The sequence below is a fragment of the Tiliqua scincoides genome, chromosome 1 (assembly GCF_035046505.1).
Source record: "Tiliqua scincoides isolate rTilSci1 chromosome 1, rTilSci1.hap2, whole genome shotgun sequence".
Taxonomy (NCBI): Eukaryota; Metazoa; Chordata; class Lepidosauria; order Squamata; family Scincidae; genus Tiliqua; species Tiliqua scincoides.
In genome coordinates this window covers 227,561,607-227,571,184 of record NC_089821.1, presented here as the reverse complement: position 1 = coordinate 227,571,184, position 9,578 = coordinate 227,561,607, and positions in this window count along the sequence as shown.

Here is a 9,578-nt window from a genome sequence, read left to right as displayed (position 1 = left end):
TGTGGTGGTTATTTGTAATTATGTAACTTTAAACCCACTCCACAGCAACTAATTAGTAATCAGATAAGATGGTGCATGTCTGTTTTTAGCAGTCAGTGACACTGCAGCTGCAGTCAAGGGTCTCCTGTTAGTTTCATTTATAAAACCCTGTTTTTAATTATCTAGCTGTGATTGTTTTTAAAGTAGAAGAGGTGGGGGGAGTAACCAACTGTTGCCTTTTATAAGTCAGCAGTACCAGTATAAACATTTATTCTCTGGTCATGTGGAAAGACTGCATCGTGTTTCTGTGTTGCTAACAGGGTTGTAGCCTAACTTTTATGGCAGGCAGCTCTGGTAAATTGGGATACAGCTCAGGGAATGTTTGGGTTTTAGAAGGGCCTTTGGAGCACATCTCTACTAAGATCAAGTTCAGGGGCTCAGAGAGCCTTCTTCACACTTTGTCTATGGCAGAATGCTTCTCCCTCCACCAGTCTTCTAGTCTTCACAGCTGACAAGAGACTAATGCAGTCTATATATATTGCTAATCTGGCCTCATGCTTGTAGTGCAAGGAAAATACTTCCTTGCTGGAAGATTTTTTAAATAAATTTTATTTAGCTATGTAACCATCTTGTAAACTTTTCTTGTCGAAAAGCAGTAGAGTGCTGAGTATCTAGCACTGTTTTATGTAGTGTAGCAATACATACTATTGCATACTATTTTGCCCACTCCCACTACAGTGTTCTCCAAAACTCTCCTCCCCCCCTGTTAGCACCAACATCCCCTGTGCTCTGCTTTATCATTCTCACTTTCCTCATGGAAACATGGAGGTTGTCAGTCAGGTGCTACCTTTTTGGGAAAACTAGGAAGCAATTTTATCCATGTGGATTCAGACACCACCTTAGCTCCAGCAATTAAACTACTGGAATGCAGAAGCCACTGCAATTATTTCCCCAGGTGAACTGATTTGCATGCCAGCTTAAGACTAGTGCTGTGTGTTTCTCTGTCTCCCAAAAACTCTCTGCAAATCTAATATTCCCAGGGTTTTTTTTAAAGAAGCCATAATAATTAAGTCTGGTTTAAACTGGCATAAGTCTGTAAAATGTGCCTTGAGTGGGACATTCCCAGCTGAAGAATTAATTAGAAACTTCTCACATAAACTGATTCTTAAGGAGCAGGAGCACCTTGCCCCTCAAGCTAGTTGATTCAAGTTGCATCAGTTGGAGATTTGGGAGGGGGACAAGAGGGTTGCAGAGTGTCCTCCTGTTGCCACTTCCCTCCAGTCTGCCATGTATGCAATCCACATTGATTCACTTTTTGTGCACTAAAAGCGAGAGGAAAGTGGATCATCTGCATCATGGTGTACCAAGGACGGGGGGGGGGGCATCCATACCAAGTGCACTCCATGCCAGCATGCCTTTCTCTTCAAATTCCCACTAGACCTTGCCTTCCCCAGGGGATTTTGAGACAGGTTTTGAGCAGCTAAGGGCTTCATTTACATCAGGGGTCTCCAAACTTTTTGGCCAGAGGGCCGCATCAAATGTCTGGCACGGTTTTGAGGACTGGGAAAAAAATTTAAAATATAAAATTTATATAAATTAGAGATGGAACTTCAATGTGTGAATGAATGGGCACATTCATTCAACCTCTGGCCCTCAGTACACCCTCCAAATGCAACCAAAGCATAGTTCCAGTCATGTTCAGCAAAGTGGGCCAGGAGGTTTCAGGGAACAAGAGAACATAAGAACAGCCCCACTGGATCAGGCCATAGGCCCATCTAGTCCAACTTCCTGTATCTCACAGTGGCCCACCAAATGCCCCAGGGAGCACACCAGATAACAAGAGACCTCATCCTGGTGCCCTCCCTTGCATCTGGCCTTCTGACATAGCCCGGAGGCTGACCTCGGGCTGGATAGAGGCTCGCTGTGGGCTGCATCTGGCCCCCGGGCTGGGGTATGGTGACCCCAAACCCCTGATTTACATTATCAGTTTAAATCAAACTGGAAGCCCTGTACTTCTGCAACTGAAGAAGGAATGTGGTAAGCGGCTGCTTCAGTTATGGAAAGGTGGCAGACCCAAGGTGGTATTCTGGGTCGCACCATTCCTATTGAGGAGCAACAGGTTCTTGGTAGTCAACAATGCAATTTTAAACATGTTTACTCAGAAGAAACTTCCACTGTACTCAAAGGGACTTGCAGGTAAGTGTGTTTAGACTAGCGTGGCAGTGAACATATTTGTGAGTCAGCTTTAGAGAAAGCCAGGCCAGTGTTACATCATAGAAAAACAGTGTAGTAATTTCTGTATTCTATGGTAGGACCAAAGCAGGGCGAGTTCCTCCATAAAGCAGATGGTGTGACCTGTATCAGGATGGGTGGCAGGAGGAGCAACACATTTGGAATGCCCTTCACCCTGAGTCTGCTTCTGGCTCTAAAAGTGAGTGGAAAGTGGGTCATCTTTACCATACTCCATTGCATCTGAAGCATTTCCTGGCATGGTTGTGTGTGTGTGTGGGGGGGGGGAACAGTCTCTAACCCCACTGTGTCATGTTGCCAAACCAGGTACCATAGTAGGTACCTTTTTATTGACTGCAAAATGGATAACGAACTATAAGTATACTGTACTTTTCAAGAGTATCTTGAAAAGCCCATAGCCTGCTTTGTAATCATCCCCACTGGACGTCAGTTGAAGTGGCCCAGTCTGCCTTCTCCAGGAAGGGCTGAATCAGGCAGACAAAGCAAGCCATATAAGAACAGGAATGACTGATTAGGAGGACTGCTATTTCACTGCAGAGGAAATGAGAGCAGATCTTTACATGTCTGTTCTCACACACACAGCTTCACACATCTGTTAATCACAATTCAGCATTTCCCTTAAGTGTGACCTGAATGCCTCTATGGGATATGTGCACACTGATGTGCCTCTTACCCGGTAGTGATAATCTGCATGCTTCCTATTGCTTGGCAGCACAGGGATGCACAGGCACATATATACCAAAGAATAGTTTTATTCCCTATAATTGGAAACTGCCCTCAGAAGCAGAACAGAACACCAGTTCATGAAATATGCAAAGGAGGTTATGATTAGGGGGTTTCCCTTCATTGACAGACATGGCGTTGCATGGAAAAACAAGTGCTCTGCATAAGAGTTGACTGGTATTCCCTGTGACAAGTGATCACCCTGGCCAGGAGAACAAGGAGTGATTCAATTTGGTGCTTTCACTGCCCAGTAAAATGAATAGTTTTGGAAATTGGACAAGAGTCAACAAGGGCACTGCATTTTATCTTCCGCTTGTTTGAAAACTCAGGAAATGGCTCATGCTGCCATGCAGGTTGAGACAGAACAACTTTCACAGCTGGGAGGAAGTTGGTGTAGTGCATTTGAATGGGTGGAATCTGTGTCATGGGTGACTTTTCCAAACTGAGGAAGATACTCAGGATTCTGACCTTGGCAACCGATGAGCTTTTATATGTGCATGCAAGTGAAACCTGATCATGTAAACTTGATCTCACTGTGGAATTTAAATGACCCCTCTCCAATATTCCCAAATAACTTTGGTTCATGTTAAAATGTACATGATTGAAACCTGTGCTGTTTTGTTTAGAAATGTGTAATGACACACAAAATCTGATGCAATCAGATCAGACATCCTTAGTCCCCCAATATCATCTGCTTGCATCATAGGGTACATAAATAGAGCAAATATAACTTTGTATGACTTATCAGAGACGTGGAACATTATTTTAGCAGTAATGCTTCCTGACACTTTTCACATTTTTAAAAGACAAGTTTTGCTCACTTTGTAAGGTGCTTTGCTGGAAATGTACCTCTCCATCGGCTTGGAACAACAAGCAAACTCACTTTTTCAGCCCTATCTAGGCATGGGGCTGTGCCTTAGAACATAAGGCCTTCAACAAAAGAAGTCAAATTACTTGTTAACACTGCCCATTATCCAATCCAGCCTCAACAAGTGTTAGGGAAGCCAAAGACTGACCAAGGGGAGTCATGCCTAGTGTGTGGTCTTCAGCACATTCCTGTCTGCTCTCTGCTCCATTAATTTTGCTGTGTCAGTTACTGAATGGGGGGGGGGGGAGATTGATAGATATCCACTGCCAACATCCCAGGCTGGTGGGGTGGCCATCTGAGAAAGTCTCCTCCTCTTCAGAGAACCTTGTAGTTCTCATTCAAAACCAAATTGCATAGGGAACCCAAGTGGTTGTAGAGTTGAGATAATCCACACAATAACCAGTGACTATGGAGAGTCAGGCAAGGAGTGAAAACATGACCAGTTTTTTTAAAACCCTAAAAGAAAGAGAAATTAAATAAAATGGAGAAGGACAGAAAGAAGTGCAACCAGTAGGCTTGTGAAGAGTACCTGACTGAATGACAGGAAACCACTTGAGCCCACCCCTTTACTTAGACAGGTGCGCTTGGCTGTCCAGTCAGTGGGCACATGCAGGAGGGCTGACTAGGAGTTATTGTTTTCAATGGGTTCCAGGCAGATTAATCCACACTCTGCACTTGTGGCTTTTTGGGAAAGTTGTTTCAAAGAACCTCACGGAGTATCCCAGGGTAATGGCTTTTGCACCTAGGGTGCCAGGCAGTCTCATTGGGATGCCACAGCATTCCAAATGCTGGTGGAGGTCAAGGGAAAATACGTGGAAAGACTTCCTCTGGAGGGCTAAAAATTTACAAAATTAAAGGAAGAATTGGCAAAAATGGGGCAGGGGAGAGACAGGGTTTTCATCACATTCCCCTACTTAGATCACAGCTTAGGTAGGGGGAACAGCTCAGGCTGGCTTCAAATACTGATATCTACATACATAGATAGCATAGCTTCATAGCTCTTCAAAGCAAGAGAAATAAACATTTCAAAATAGCAGGCATGTAGCAAGCCGTTCCATAGGCTATCTCCATTCAGAATAGATTTAAAAGGCACAATACTTTTATTCAGAGGTTGCAGATTTACGATCACGAGGATATAAGGTACAGACAGAAAATGTGGAGCAGCAAGACTTTGCTGTTTACAGGCACATAACAGTTTACAACTGACACATACAGAACTAAAAAGGAATCGAGCATTGTGAAGGTACAGTTACAGTTTCTTGGTGCAAAACATGGTAGACACAAGAGCATGAATGAAGGACTCTACCTCCGTTAACATAAAATGGCAAACTGATTTTCAAGCTGCCCTCTAGTGGAAGACACGGGAAATTACGTGGAAGGAATTCCATTGGGAAATTCTCATAGGATTGTGCTTGTGGTTCCAAAACTTCCCTAGATCTCCTCACTTGGTCACATGCCATTGTGTAGCCTCAATTTCAGTAGCCTGTGCATCTGGTTCCTGTAATAGATGGGAGAGACCAGAAGGAGAGACACAACTTCTTTGGGGACAGGCTTCATTTGAATAGGGGATTCAATTCCATCTGGGTCACTGCAGTGAGGAACCTCCCCCCAGCAGCCACTAGGCATCTGAGTAGCCACTGCCCTCAGCTGGCCCACAAAAGTGCAGATATCAGCACCCAAGATGGCAGGGGCAGGACTATTTGTGTGCATGGCAAGCACCCATTTTCCTTCCTTGCTGGTGAACTTTAATCACGCCTCTACCTTTGGACAGAGATGATCCCACACTCATAAGGCTGACTGTTAAACACTTCCCCAAGCAAGAGCTGACACTTTCATAAGGCTGCCAGGAAGTGAGATGAATGTGGCACCAGAAATTGTGCCTTCTCCCCATTCACCACCACAGGGAATTGATGCTTGTGGGAGAGGCCCTGCAGAGACTAGGACATCATTTGTAACACAGGGGTAGCTGCTGCAGAGATTGCAACCAGGAATGACCCTCTTACTGGTAGCTAGGATAGTGACTCTAGCTCAGAATAAGCACCTCCTTTGGACAGCTGTTTCTTTATCAGTCCTATTGGATGCCTGTGGAGTGAGTGTGCAAGGTACTGATGAAGTCTTTCTCCAAGATTCCTTCCATCTTGATGGCACTTGTTTGGGAGACACACTGAGGCCTTGTGGCAGTGAACTGCTTTCTCAATAGGGACTCTGGTTGCCCTGGTTCTGTCTGCACTGTCATTCCACTTGGGCCAACTCTTTATCCCCTCTTCAATGGGTTCAGCTAATTGCAATGATACTGCCAAGATGAAGTCTCTGAGGTTTCAAGTCATCTTCCTCAGGGATGCTGCAGTCTATACAGCCATGCTAAAAAATTGGCCAGAGAAGTCTCCACATCATCCCCCATGCAAAGCTCAGGGAACAGTTGAGTCTACAGCTGGAATGTAGGTGTGTTTGGAAAAGGAACATGTCATTGCCGGATATGCTCCATCTTGGCTTGGTGGGCAAGGCAGAATTTCTGCTCCTTCAGCTGAGAGTGCTTTTCCTGCTCTTCTCTTTCAGCTGTCAACTTTTTCCTCCCCAGTTCTACTGTTGCCTTTCACTCCTTCTGTAGACATTTCTCCTCCATTATGCTTGCCACCTGGAATCCTGAGCCAGGCAAGGTGGCACCCTCAGGAAGACTAGGATGGCTCCTGATGGGTTTTGGAATGGCACTTTCCCAAATCCAGCTTCTAGGAGGTTCTAGAATGTTCTAATGCTGTTTTGCACCCACACAAGAGTGTATACTGGGTAATACCCTTATCTCACGATATAACATCACCATCAACCTCCTATTTATCCCAAGAGATAAAAACAAAGATCTTTTGGTTTTAACTCTAGAGAGAGCACCAGGGTAGCTTAGTGGTTTGGGAGGTGGACTTAGAAGATTCAGGTTCAAATCCCCTCTCAGCCTCACCTACCTCACAGGGTTGTTGTGAGGACAAGGGCAGCAGCTGTGTACACCGCCCTGAGCTCTTTGGAGGAAGGGTGGTATAAAAATGTTTTTAAAAAAATAGTGACTTTAGCTGTTTGCTGCCAAACTATACACTTTCTACTTTTGGGAAGAAACAGGTTCTCCCCAAACCAAAAAACCAAAAAGAAATTGCCAACACTCATATAGTGGGTATTGGGGTACTGTACCCCCCACTAAGCTAGGAAAGCCAGATGCTGACCAAGAGGAGTAGCACTTAGCGGGTAGTGCCCAGTATATCCCGTTCCTGCTTTCTATTAATTTACTAGCTCAGCAGCTGAAGCCTGAGGGAGGGAGATAATTGGTAGATATCCACTGCCATAATCTCAGACTTCACCGATTTGAACACCTGAAGTGAGATCCTGGTCCCTTGCTGGCTGGGGCTAGGACCCATTCATTGTGCCTGGAGGCCAGAAACTGGAAGTGATGTTTTAAGGGCCACTGGGGGCCTTAGAAGGCCTTCTGATGGTCAGGGAGGCCACGCGCAGCCTCCCTGGCCCTTCGAACACCTCCAGACAGGGTGGCAATGGGTGCAGGTGGCCCCCAGGCAGCACAGCTAGGGGACACCTCCTCCAGCCATGCTGCCTGGGAGTACTTGCACCCATGGATCCCCTCCCCACCTAGGTACACCACTGCTCCAGCCCAAGCAGAACCAAAATGAAAAGCAGAAGACATTGTGGCAGGAGAAACATTCCTCAACATTTGATGGTAAATATGCTTCCATAGGTAAGAGCTTCTAAAGACCTAACAAGTCACCAAAATATAAGTTAGGAATAGCTGCCCTTTATCAACAAGAATCTAGAGGATGGTTAACACCTCTAGACATAGAGGTTACCTAGACACAGCCATGTATGACCTTCCCGACAGTCATGGATGACCTTGTTTTTAGAGTCTTACTTTATTGGATGCTTAAATCTACATGTTTCTGCATGTGTGTGCGTTACCAGTGCACTCTTTATGCAAAAGTAATAGGAATTCCCCATTTGTCTAATTTGCTTGAGAACATAAGTCTCACACTAAGTAGAACACCATCTAAGATCAGCCTAAGGGGAGGTGGCAAGGCGGGGAAGGAAGTACAGTCAGCCTACATGTTGCGTGCCATAGACTTACACTAATTCAACTTCATGGGATTAGCAAACAAAAAACCCACAGTTCAAACAGAGCAGGAGATTCCATTCCACCATTACTAAATACATGCCTCAGAGGGAACCTGGGATCTGAAAGTGAAGCTGTTTGGTCTCAGTTCCTGCCATGTCTCATCACTGTAAAAGAGACAGCATGCCTTCTCAGGAATTTTCAAGGCAATTTCAAGCATACATGATGTTAGCTTTTCGGCCAATTCTGGAACACAAGCCTCATTGCCAGATGCAGACTGACTGTAATGAACAATGTTGTATAAGCATCAGGGCTGGAAGGATGCTAGACCTTTGCCCCCAAACTTAATAGAACTGCAATCCACATACTTAGAGTGGCCTAGCTAGAGGAAAATCATGAGTAAGTACAGGTTTCTGACCATAAGCACCCCCTCCCACTTGCTCTCCGAGCCATTCAGCCTCCTTAAAAGAAAGATGTCTCCTTCAGCCATATCCCCATACTGGATATGGCTTTAAACACAGAATCAGGTAACAGTTAGTTTGAGTTCTGTAACCTTTTTAAAAAGCACATTATAAAGCCAAATGGTCATGGGCTATCTATCCTCATCCTCAGGGCCTTTGAGAGGAATTTTATCAGGGGATGCACCTGTGAGTGTGTGTTCCATTCAGTCATGTCCAACTCTTGGCAACTTTCTAGGTGAGAGCTCTCCATGCTATCCTGTCAAGCATAGCTTCTTTCAATTGTTGGACATTCATCTTTGTATTTGTCCTAGCGCATTCTTTGCCTGCCCCTTTTTCTTGTTCCACTACCATTTCCCAATATCATTGACTTATCTAGTGAATTCACAAAAGTTACGTGTTTTGTGTATGTTGTGATATAGATCTTAATTTAAAAATATTTTAGTGCATTTATTTCTGTTACATTTCTACATGAGTTAAAAAACTAATCTGTATAAAACTGTGCCCCTCAAAGGTCAGTCCTGTGCCCCCTGAAGTCTGCACCCTAGCTGCCTAATCGTCTTAATCATGGCACTGACCCTGTGTCATGAATATGTACATGTTAGGCCTAGGTTAGCATGTGGAGCCTGAACCAAACTAAGTCAGTAACAAAGAAGTGGCTAGCAGTTCCCAGCTGCAAGAATGTGAGTAAATAAACAAGAATTACAACCACTTGGAATGTTTAACACCTTAGTAGACGGAGAGACGCCTGATCAAGCTGATTGGAATGCAGCTATGGATCTCCAGTTGGGAGGGGTAAAGAACTATGAGGGGCTTGCAACCAGACCCACTTCGGGAAGGTTCTGTCAAAGTTTCTGATTGGACAGTCTAAATAAGTAAGAAGTTACCTCAGCACTATTAGCATAAGAAGTATAATAATGAGTGCCCCAAGGGGTGTGGTGTTCCTTCTTGGACTGAATTTTTGGGTGCAACATCCTGCATGCTTGTGAGCTCCAATTGTCCACCATGGGCACCTGGCCTCACAGGTAGTCTGGAGCTAAAAGATCTACAAGAGAAGCTGACCCAGGTGAGAGATAGGGATTAATAGAGATAGCCAGCTAGCTTTATTATTTTATTGCTGAAATGTTTCCTAGATGTTTATGCCTCTAGCATTTGCTGCCTTATGTAACCTTATGTACTTAATAAATTAAACTCTTTTACT